The following is a 12,879-nucleotide window of genomic DNA, read 5'->3' as shown; positions in this document are numbered from 1 at the left end:
CCCCGTGGCCCAGTCAAGTTGGCACATAAATTAACCACCAGAATGGCACCACCAACTACTGAGATGAGGAAGCTGGGAGAAGCGGGCTTGTGGGCTAAGGTGATGAGTTCAGAAGGCACAAGGCCCAGTGGACAGAGGGCACCCTGGGCACGCCCAAGGTCCCCAGGACTCCTGAGCAGTGAGGGTTGGTTTCTTCCATTGCAGCAGTCATTCCATCATTAGGTCATGGTGTGACCCTAACACCACGGCAGCCACAAGAGACCAAGGACAAGCAGGTGGCACAGCCCCTACCCTGACAGACCTCGAAAATCTCAGAGGGAATAAAATGGAATACAAGGAGAATGGACCCCAAGTGGACCAATGAAGGAGACCCTAGGGCTGCCCTTCCGAAGCAGCTTTCCACCACAGCTGTGGGCAGCCTGATGCCAGGACTGTCCTGCCCAAAGGCGATGGGCCTGTGTGCCACATGTAAGGCCCTTTGGGGTCTGGGACCTATCTGCCTCCTCTAGACCCACTGTCCCTTCTCCACCCTTCCAAGGAAGGACACCAGGGAAAAGGCAGCACTTAAGAGAGCATGGCCTTTGCCTTAAGGCTGCCTGGAATCACATCTCTGACCCACTGGTTATGGGCTTCTCTCCCTGGGCAAGTCACTGAACCATTCCTGGCCTCCTCGTCTGTGAGGTGGCAATGGAACAAGACAGACTTGCATGTGGTATGAATCGACTGAAGCAGTGCTTAGCAAAGTGCCCGGTACTTGGCGAGTAGGAAGTGTTAAGTCCCACCATTAGATTACTGCTAACATCATTATCGTCACCAGGGACTTTAAAGTCCAACAGCCCTGTCAAGTCCACTCCTTATCAACTACTTAGTAGCTGTGAATCTTGGATACGTCACTTAACCTCTCTGGGCCCCAGTTCCTGAACTGTGAAAGGGGACAGCGTGTCTTACATCTCAGGGATACTGTGAACACCGAAAGTGACGAAGCAGAAAAAATGCCTAGAACGTTCCCTGGGCCGAGGTAATGAGTAATACGTTTTAACCAGGAGGAGCATAGTGGTGTGCTGGTATTCACAATGGGCCATGCTGGGCCGTGCCGCTCGGCACCTTTGTGACTTTCCTGTCACAGAAAACGGCCGTGTCCGTCTTCCAACCATCCATTCATCATGCGGTTCCTGCTCATGCCCCTATTCCCCTGGAAACTTCCGCGATCCCCACCCCGCTTGGCCCACCAGCCCCTCTCGGGTTCACCTGCTGTCTTGGGTATGCCTTTACCACTGCCCGTGTCTCTCCACACGGCGGGTACCTGCTTGCGTGTCCAATTTCCATGAGTGCCCCCCACGGGGCCTGGAACAGAGCAGGAGTTCAGTAAATATGGGCAACACCGAGCAACCCCGGAGAACCTCCTGGACTCATAGGTCTACAGCTGCAGGGTGCACCGCTCCCCGGACACGTGGGTCCCTGAGACAAGGGTGGAGAGACCCTGAGACACCTTCTTCTCCCCGCCACCCCCCACCCCCTTCCCTCCAGCCTCCCCTGGAACCTCCCCGAGACAGAAAGAGGGGAGCCCTAAAAAAGCCAGACGACCTGCAGGTGTGGATATGCCAGTGGGCCTTCTTCTCTCCTGCTAAGTGGCCCAAGTTTGCGGGTTTCCTGAGGCTCCAGCCCAATCTTTAATGACTTGGCAAGAAAACATTTCTCAGCCTGGCTTGCTGCTCCAGCCAGAATCAAATAAAAAAAAAAAGGCTAAATGGCATCTCTCCGTTCCACAAGGCAGGAGGGTCGCGCCGGGCCTGCCGTGATAGATAACACGCCAGCAGGCCCGGACTCGTGTGAACCCGAGCGCACCTTCCCGCCACCTGCACACCCGGTAATTGGCCAGGTCTCTCCAAGTGGGCCCTGTCCCCTGTGCTAATGGCCTCACAGCCCGGCACCACCAACGGCTCCGTGCACTCTACACGGTGCTGTCTGCAAAGGCTCTCGAGGCTCTCCTCCAGCGTTAATTCAAAGTTCCTCGTGTCCACGCAGGCCCTGGGAGGTAGGCCTGGAAGCTGCAGCCTGACACGAGAAGCCACCCACCTGTCCTATTAACTGTCTTGTCGAACGGCTGCCCGTGGGCGGGAGGGATGAGCTGGGCGGGAGGGGGCAGAGAGGTGTTCGCTGTTCTCTCCCTGGGAAACCTGCAGCAGAAGGGCAACGGCTCCTTCGTTCACTTACTCTTTGGAAATTTACTGAGCACTCACTATAGCCACGTTCTGTACCGGGTGCTGGACCCCGTGCGGCGAGCTGAGCAGACACGGCCCCTGTTCGCTCTCGGGGGTCCGTGCTGGTGGTGGGCCCGGATCTGAGTCAAGGAGTCACCACAGCGAGAGCTTAATGATGCTCCGCAAAGGTGCTCCAAGCTCAGAGCGGCGGGTGCAAGAGGCTCACGCGGAGTCAGGTGCCAGGGGTTCCTCTTGTCCAGAGATGCTTAGAAGGCACTTAATGAAATTATATACATGCTCAGGCTGCTTTCATCCTCCGTTAAAACAAATAAAAAAAAAAAAGGAACCATCTTACTATCTTACAAGCCTTAGAAACTGCTAGTTGCCCCTGATATTCATCCTTTCCTTCTACAGTAACTCAACACCTGATTATTAGCTGGGTACTTGGCTACCTAGGCTAGCAACCACATTCTCTCCGCTGGTTTGAGTATGTAACTCAGTTCTCCACCATGCGACAGAAGCAAAAATGGTCTGAGCAACTTCCGGGACATTTGGGAAAGACCGTGTCCCTTTTATTCCCTTCCCTCCTTCCTGCTCATGGAAAAGTAGGCACCACTCCTGGTGCGGGGGCAGCCGCCTTGGGCCACAAGTGGGAAAAGGACGCTGAAGATTATGAAACCGCAATTAATCCTAACTTAAACAGAACGTTGTACCCGCAGGTGGGGCGCCTCAAGCAAAACGTAAAACGAAACACTGTCCAAGTGGGATTGGGACAACAGCGGATGGCAAGGATGCAGACGTGACATTGCAGCACATCTGAAGTGCACATATTTTCCCCATTTTAACATCTCTGAAATTGATTTGCATCTCACAGCTGAGAACATATTGCAATTGCTATGGGCCAATTTTCTGCATTGTGACAGTGTTGAATAAGATGTGCAGAGCAATCACTCACATCTTACGTACAACACGGTACCACGGGCTGGTCATCTGACGATTCTGGATATTCCACACAAAGCTCTTGGGTAGGCCGTCACCAGGGGAAGACAAACAGCCTGCCAATGGAGATGACGCATTGGGGAAATTTCCAAATTTTGGTGGGCATCAACTGCCTTTCTTTTTCTTTCACCCAACATTACAAGAGAGGTGAACTCAGTCTAGAGACAATCACAGAGATGGGAAGGGACATAATTCTGCTAAGAAAGGGACTCTCTGTCTGTGGCCAGCAATCTATCTGATTGGGAGTCTAGTACCTCTAAAAAAATTTTTTTTTACTTTAGAGATGGAGAAAGAGCATGAGCAGGGGAGATGGGAAGAGGGAGAGAAAGAGAGAATCTCAAGCAGTCTCCATGCTCAGCACAGAGCCCAACTCGGGGCTCAATCTCACGACCTTGGGCTCATGACCTTAGCCAAAATCAAGAGTCAGAGGCTCAACCAACTGAGCCACCCAGATGACGCCAGGAGCACTTTTATGACCTTGAAGAATAAAAGACAGGGAAGAAAGTCCAGGCAGACCTGGGGACTTCAAGAGACAATGACCAGAGACATTTTCCCCAGGGAACAGAAGCAGGTGATCCGAATGAACCAACCATAAAATGTGTTCTCCAGCCAGAAAAGAGGACATTTGCCATTACAGCCCAGTGTTATCTCTGTCATCGACCAATGTCTACAGAATTTCCCACTTTCTCCTTTCAAGATGGAGTTTGGGTTGTGTGATTCTCCTGTGTCCACTGAGTCATATATATTGGCCATGTTGTGGCTAGATCATTTTCTTTTTAGTTTAAAGACCACCAGATCGGGGCGCCTGGGTGGCGCAGTCGGTTAAGCGTCCGACTTCAGCCAGGTCACGATCTCGCGGTCCGTGAGTTCGAGCCCCGCGTCGGGCTCTGGGCTGATGGCTCAGAGCCTGGAGCCTGTTTCCGATTCTGTGTCTCCCTCTCTCTCTGCCCCTCCCCCATTCATGCTCTGTCTCTCTCTGTCCCAAAAATAAATAAACGTTGAAAAAAAAAATTTAAAAAAAAAAAAAAAAAAGACCACCAGATCGAGGAAAGCCTATTGTGATCTGATGGACAGAACTGTGCATTATCCTGAGATCCTGGCCTTTGACCCAGATGCAGGATTCAAATGGGACTCTGTTCTCTTCAGGGGATGGGTAAGTAGGTTCTACATAAGGAAAAGGCATACAGATACTTGGCTATCACAGAAGCCACTAATGATGGATGTGTCCCTAATGTAATAAATCTATCTCAAGCTTTTTAAAACCAGACCCATGTTTAATGGAAAAAAACAAGAAACCTCCTATTAAAGCCCAGGACAAAACAAAAACGTCCACCAAAACTCTTATTATTAACATAGTTCTGGAAATACTAACAAATGCAAATCAACAATAAACAGAAATAGTTTTAAATATTTACAAAAAAAATGTTTTAATGGAGGCAAAGTTATCAATATTTGGACTTGGTGTGATTAGCAACTAATAAAAGTCCAAGAGAATTAAATGAAAATCTATTGCAAACATCTATGAAATGAGAATGGATTTATGCAGTATAAATCTATTACAAGTAAGAACTCCAGTAGGTTGACTAGATACAAAATAATACAGAGAATTTAATAATAGCCAGTGAGAAGGGATCCACAAAGAAAAATCTCATGTGCAATAACCAAAAAGGATAAAATATATAGAAATAACCCAATATGTGAAAAGTCTATGTGAAGAAAATTTAAATCACCCCTGAGGGACACAAACAAAACAGGATTTGCATTAATATGGAAATAGAAAATAAATAGAATATTAAATAGAAATTAAATAAAAATTAAATAGAAAATGCCTCACACACACACACACACACATACATACAAAAAAAAAAGAAGAAGAAGAAGAAGAAGAAGAAGAAGCAAAATTCTTCCAGAAAAGTCTTGTTTTCAAAAGCACTGTAAGGAGCACCTGGGTGGCTCAGTCAGTTAAGCATCTGACTCCAGCTCAGGTCATGATCACGCATTCGTGAGTTCAAGTCCTGCATTGGGCTCCAAGCCTGCTGGGGATTCTTACTCTCTCCCTCTCTCTCTCTGCGCCCCCCCCCTCGAGTTTTCTCTGTGTCTCTCAAAATAAATAAATAAACTAAAAAAATAAATAAATAAAAGAAAGCACTGTGAGAAGACAGCCAAAAATGAAGATATATTCCAATACTATAGGAATTAAAATAACAAGGTACTGGTCTGAAAGGACAGACAGATCAAAGGAACAGAATTTCAAATCCAAATAGAGATCCATGAAGAAACGTGAGTGTACATGAACACTTCACATATGATAAAGATGTTTTGAATCAGTAAGAAAAAAGGTTTCTTCAACAAAATAATGTTGGGAAAACTAAATAACCAGACAGCAGCCTGCCATGTTACAAACACAGCAAAACTTTGGTTTGCAAGCATAATTCGCTCTGTAAACATGCTTGTAATCCAAAGCACTCGTATATCAAAGTGAATTTCCCCATAAGAAATAACAGAAACTCAGATGATTCATTCCACAACTCAAAAATATTCAGATAAAAATGATTACAATACCGTAATACCATCTCACTGCCTTTCAAAACTTTAGAAACTGTTAGTTGTCCCTGATTCACACGAGCTGTCTGTCACCGGTGGTCCTGCGTGGCCTCCACAACACAGGTCAAAGGCACTGAGGACCCGACCCTGCTTTTCACCCTGGTCTTGCTTTGGCTCGCTCCCTGCCCCAGAGCACCCCCATCATCTGGGATGAAACGCCTTGTGCTTACGGGAATTCACTCTTCACAACTGTTGTGCCGCTGACTCATTTTTCAAATCTAAACCCAGCCGTCACCTTTCGGCTGCCTTGCCTTACACAGCACACATTCCCCACCCACAGCCCTCCGGGCCGCAAGTCCGTGCCCCAGATCCTTCACACGCACCACTACCAAAGCCGAAAATTCCAGTCGTGTTCACCGTGGTGGGTCTCCTCTCCTGGACTGCCAACAAATGTGTCTGCTGCTCCCACCACCCCTGCAGCCAGGGCAGAGGGGTGCCGCATCCAAAGCGTTCCCCAACGAGCGAAGATCTCCCAAGCCTGCTCAATTTTTAAGTATTTTTTTAACGCCAAGAATGGTAAAATCATCAAGAGGAATGTGATGGTCATAGCGATGGCATATAATGTCCCCAAACATGCGAATCATGAAGGCTTCACAGAGCCAGTCATTCTGGTATTCAACAACATGGTCCTTTTCTGCAAAAAGGGCCCACGTTATTCTCTTCCCTGTAGAGTTACCTCTTTTCATTGGGATTTTGCGGCACGTTCCATCCGGAGGCGGGGTCTGTCTCCTTGTCCTTGAGTCCGACCTTGGGACTTGATTTGGGCAGTTCAGTGTGCCAGAAGGAGGCCTGGCGTGTCTTTATTTTTTTAAGAAGATTCTCTTAAAGAGAGAAATAAGTTTTTAAAGGCTGAAAACTTTTATTCTTAGGATGTAGGAGGCATTTCCCCTCATAGTTTTGTTCCCCCTCAACTTGAGCCATCTCATGGACCACCATTTGAGTTTTCTTCGACAATTTCGGGCTCACTTTTATCTTGGTCTGATGTTTATAGAATTCTGTGTCTTCTTCACAATTCAAGTGGATGGATTGTAAGAGGAATAGAAATTGTGACCTCGTATGAATAAATAGCGTTTGGAGAGGGGTCAGCATCCAGCAGCTCTGCTCCTAGAGCTCCTATTAGAACTTTCAGACAGCTGGGATGTCCCTGTGTCCTCAGATTGACAGAGTAATACCTTGTATATCTTGTATATGGTTGACCCATGAAACTGAAGACCTGTCATAGGTAGAGGCACATGTGTCAGAGCTCTGTTCTCTTTTCTCAAGCCTCAACACTTACACAGCCAGTGCTGTGAGAAGAGTTACCCAGCCCAGATCTGGTATCAAGCTGGCGTGTGTGTGTGTGTGTGTGTGTGTGTGTACGTGTGTGTGTGTGTGTGTGTGTGTGTGTGTAAGGATTCCTCCACCTACTTAATGAACACATCCATCACCTCACATTTTGTGTGTGTGTGAACATTTAAGTTCTACTCTTCTAGCAAATGTCAAGTTTACCATACAAGGATATCAACTATAACCACCACGTTTTACATTGTACCCTCAGATCTTAATCATCTTATAGCGGAAAATCTGCACCCGTTTACCAATCTCTCCTTATTTCCCTCATCTCCCCCCTGTCCCTGGCAACTATTTCTCGACTCCCTGTCTCTATGAGTTTGACTTTGTTTTTTATTTCACACCATGCAATACCATGCAATACCATGGTAAATGAGCAATACCATGCAATATTTGCCTTGCTCCGTCTGGCTTATCCCTCAAGGTCCATCCATTTGTTGCAAAGAGTAGGATGTCTTCTTTCTCGTGGCAGAACAATATTCCGTTGTAGACACATACCACGTGTTCTTTCTCCATCCATTCATTGATGGCAACGTAGGTTGTTTCCATATGTGGACTATTGTGAATAATACTGCAACGAACACGAAAACGCAGGTATCTCTTCCAGATCCTGTTTTCATTTCCTCTTGATACATATCCAGAGGCGGGATTCCAGGATCATATTGGAGCTCTATTTAAAAAAAAAAATTTAAGGGGCGCCTGGGTGGCGCAGTCGGTTAAGCGTCCGACTTCAGCCAGGTCACGATCTCGCGGTCCGGGAGTTCGAGCCCCGCGTCGGGCTCTGGGCTGATGGCTCAGAGCCTGGAGCCTGTTTCTGATTCTGTGTCTCCCTCTCTCTCTGCCCCTCCCCCGTTCATGCTCTGTCTCTCTCTGTCCCAAAAATAAATAAAAAACGTTGAAAAAAAAAAATTTAAGGAATCTCCACACCGTTCCCCATAGTTGGACCAGTTTACATTCCCACCAACAGTGCACAGGGGGGTCCTTTTCTCCACATCTTCGTTAACACTTCTTACCTCCTATCTTTTTGATGATAGCCCTTCTAACAGGTGTGAGGCCATATCTCACTGTGGTTTTGATTTACATTTCCCTAGTGATTAGTGAGCATATTTGCATGCACTTATTGGCCACGCGGATGTCTTCTTTGGAAAACTTTCTTTTCAGTTCCTCTGCCTACCTTTTAATCGGGCTGTTTGTTCATTTGTTTGTTTGCTTTTGCTATCGAATTGTATGAGCTCTTTATATATTTTGGGTATTAACCCTTTATCAAATGTATAATTTGAAAATGTGTTCACCCATTCTGTAGGCTACCTTTTCATTTTGTGGATGGTTTCCTTTGTTGTGTTCAGCTTTTTAGTCTGATATGGTCCCACTGTTAATTTTTGCTTCTGGTGTCAAATCCAAAAACTCATCACCAAGACTGATATCAAGAATCTTCCTGCTTATGGAGTCTTATGGCTTCAGGTCTTATATTCAAGTCTTCAATCCATTTCGAGTTGATTTTTTTATGGTGTAAAACAGTGGTCCAATTTCATTCCTTTGCATGTGCCCGTCCAGTTCTCCCAGCACAATTTATTTAAGACACTATCCTGTGCTATATATGCATGTGCACCTGTGCATGCACACACACACACACACACACACACACACACACACACACACATACCCGTTGGTTCTGCTTCTCTAGAGAACTCTGACTAGTACAACTGTTATTTTTGCTAGAAATAGAATTCTGGCTTAAGTTTTTTTCCTTTCAACAATTTAAATGTGTCACACCATTTTATTCCATTTCCTTTTTGCTTGCATGGTTTTGGAGAAACAATTTCTGTAATTCTCATATTTTTTCTTCTCTAGTTAACATGGTCTTTATTTTAACCTCCCTCTGGCTTCATTCATAACTTTGCCTTGGGTTTCTGCAGTTTGTATGTGAAATGTCTGTGTGTGTGTGTGTGTGTGTGTGTGTGTGTATTTATTTTGCTAAGCATTTTATGAGATTCACTGATCATTTGTTTAACATCTACCACTATTTTGAGAAATTCTCACCCATTATTTCTTCTGCCTCTTTCCCTCTTACTTCTTCTGGGATTCCAATTATGTGAGTGTTACGGTGTTGGCTATGACCCCACTCCTGGAAATCATGTTCTCTATTTTTCTTCATATATCTCTCTTTGCATTTCACTTTGATTTGCATTAGCCAGTTCAAGCTCTATTTCTTTCTTCAACTGTGCCCAGCCTAGTGATGACCCTATTGAAGGCATTCTGTTTTATATTTCTATGCTTTTGATTTCGGAGTGTCTTCCTTATTATTCTTATATCTCTGTCAAAATTACCTCTCTGATATTGCATGTTGTCTGCATTTTACATTAAAGGCTTTAACAGAGCAAGCATTGTTATTAATTCCCTGTGTGGTAGTTCAAACATGTGTGTCCTATCAGAGTCTGGTTCTGAGGTTCGCTTTTACTCCTGAAAATACGGCTGTCCTGACATTGGACTATTCCTTGTAATATTTTTGTTGCAGTTCAAGATGGAGGTGCTATCTTCATGCTCCTTCGACATGTTCCAGGATGTTCCGGGGCACCGGTATCTCCCAGAAGGGAGCTTTTCTATGCAGCTGGTGCCCTGATTTTTGCAGCTGCCACCTAGGGGACATCCCTTGATTGCCTAGCTCTGAAGGCCAAGGGAGTGTGGATTCCTGGTACCATGAAACTGTAACGATCGGTTTTACCCAGAAAGGCACTCATACCCGTCTGGCACCCTGATTTTTGCAGCTGTCGTCTGGAGACACCTCTACATCGCGTGGCTCTGGTGGCCAATGGGGCTTACACTTGTGGGTCCCCCAGGACCGTCACCAGTGAAGAAAGAGTTCTTCTTTCTTTAACGTTTATTTATTTTGAGAGACAGAGAGCGAGCGGGAGCGGGAGAAGGACAGAGAGAAAGGGAGAGAGAGAATCCCAAGCAGACTCCTGCTTGTCAGCACAGAGCCCAGTGCAGGGCTCAAGCTCACAAACCGTGACATCATGACCTGAGCCTAAATCAAGAGTCGGATGTTTAACAACCGAGCCACCCAGGCGCCCTGAAAACAGAGCTCTTAAATAGCTCCCACCGGCAGGGCACAGAGGAAGCCACGGACTCAGGGGTTCCGACTTTCTGTGAAGAAGATCCATTAGCTAATCATTATGAATGCGATTTGAGGGATAGACTTCTAACTACATACATATCCAGGGGCTGACTGTAATCCTTTCCAGAAACCTCAAATGGTGGGTGCTGTCTTTCCACTGACCACCTGCCTCACCCCAGAGCGCTAGTGTCTCCTGGAGGAGAGCTTTACACATAGCCGCCGCCCTGGTTTTCATGTCTGGCACCCCATTTTGTGACTACCACCCATGGGCACCCCTTGATTGCTCGGCTCTGGCCAAGGGGCGCTTGTATTCCTAGGTCCCTGAGGACTGTGGCAATTAAAGAAATGGTTCTTAGCAGGCTCGAATGCCAGGGCCCTGCGCAGACAGCAGAAGGCACACTCCCCAGGCCTTCTGTGAGGAACACTGTCCAGGAACACTGGCCTGAGGGACACGCTTCGAGGTTGGCACACATCAGTGGTCCGTGGAGCGGCTCTCCAGAAACTTAGGCTTGGCTGTCATTGCAACACATCCCAGCTCGCTGATATCACCCAGAAAAGAGCTTACAAACTCATCCGGAGCCCCGATTTCTGTAACTTCCAGCAGGGGCCACCTCCAGGTCACCTGGCCAGTGGAGCTTATACTTCCAGTCCCACAGGATTGTATATAGTCGCACTCTTAAAAGCTGTTGCCCGAGGGTCTGGCGTCCCGTCAGCATGAATCTAGGTGCAGAGATCCTCCATTTTGAAACACTGAACAGGTCATAGCACACCCTCAACTAATACAGTACTGGGAACTATTAAAAGCAGCCGCTTGGACAAGCAAAAGGTTTGAGACGCAACAAATCGCTGAGGCAACATTGAACAAGATTCATCTACACAAAGCCATTCCATCAAGACTAGGAGAGGTGTTTGTTTCATCTGCTGTACAGAAACCAACACAGAGAGTCAAGCAAAATGAAGAAAGAGAAGAATATGTTCCAAATGAAAGAACGAGATAAGACCTCAGGAAAAATAAGACCTCAGGGAAAAAGCCTTAATGGAACAGAGATAAGTAATTCACCTGATAATAGGTTCAAAGTAATGTCATAAAGGTGTTTACCACACTGGAGAGAAGAATGGATGAACACAGGGAGAACTTCAACAAAGAGAAGGAAAATATAAGAAACCACCAAAAAGAACAGGGCTGAGGAATACAGTAACTGAATTGAAAAATACACTAGTGGGCTCAACGGCATTCTAGATAAAGCAGAAGAAAGGCTCCGTCAACTCGAAGACAAGACAGTAAAAGTCACCCAACCAGAGCAGCAAAAAATTTAAAAACCGATGAAAAAAGTGAAGATAGCTCAAAAGACTTATAGGACAACATCAAATGGAATAGCATTTGCATCAAAAGTCTCCTAGGAGTAGGAGAGAGAGAAAAGGGGGCAGAAACCTGGCTTGAAGAAACAGTGGCTGAAAACTTCCCTAACCTTGGCAAAGAAACAGACATCCAGATCCAGGAAGCCCAGAACATTCTAAATTAGACGAACCCAAAAAGATCCACACCAAGACACATTATAATTAAAATGTCTAAAGCTAAAGGCAAGGAGAGAACGTTCGGAGCAGAAAGAGACAAATACCTTGTTACCTACAAGAGAACCCCCATGAGACCACCAACAGATTTTTCAGCTGAAATGTTACAGGCCGGAAAGGAGAGGCACAATACATTCAAAGTGCTGAAAGAAAAAAAAAGAAAACTGTCACCCCAGCAAAAACGCTCATTCAGAATCGAAGGAGAGATAGTATTCCAGATAAGCAAAAGCTAAATGAGTTCAGCACCACTAAACTGCTTTCACAATAATGTTAAAGGGACTTCTTTCGGCTGAAAAGGAAGGGCACTAATTAATAACAAGAACACATATAAAAAAAAATAAATCTCACTGAAAAGGTAAATATATAGTAAAGGTAGTAAATTAACCACTTATCAAGCTATTATGAAGGTTGAAAGACAAGCGGTAAAAGTAACCATGATTACGATAATTAGTTAAGGGATACACAAGGTAAAAAGATGTAAATTGTGACCTCAAAAACATAAAACTTGGGGGGGTAGTAATAATGTTTAGCTTTACAGTAGTATTAAACTTAAGTTGTTATCAACTTAAAATAGCCTCTAACAGATATATTTGATATCATATATATAAGCCTCGTGAGAACCACAAAACAAAAACCTATAGCAAATACACAATGATAAAGAGAAAGGAATATAAGCATACCACTAAAGAAAGACATTAAACTACAAAGGAAGACATCAAGAGGTGAAAAGGACAGGAAGCAACTACGAAAACAGAAAACAAAATGAACAAAATGGTAATAGCACATACTTAATAATAATTACTTCAAATGTAATCAAAAAACATAGTGGCTGAATGGGTAAAAAAATAAAACAAGAACCGTCTATGCTGCCTACAAGGGATTCACTTTAAATCTAAAGACACACAAAGGGAGCACCTGGGTGGCTCAGTCTGTTATGTCTGACTTCGGCTGGGGTCATGATCTTGATCACGGTTTGTGAGTTCGAGCCCCACATCAGGCTCTGTGCTGACAGCTCAGAGCCTGGAGCCTGCTCTGGATTCTGTGTCTCCCTCTCTCTCT

Source organism: Puma concolor, chromosome C2 (genome assembly GCF_028749965.1).
Source record: "Puma concolor isolate L17-30 chromosome C2, mPumCon1.1.hap2, whole genome shotgun sequence".
In the NCBI taxonomy this organism is placed as follows: domain Eukaryota; kingdom Metazoa; phylum Chordata; class Mammalia; order Carnivora; family Felidae; genus Puma; species Puma concolor.
This window is presented reverse-complemented; position numbering follows the sequence as displayed.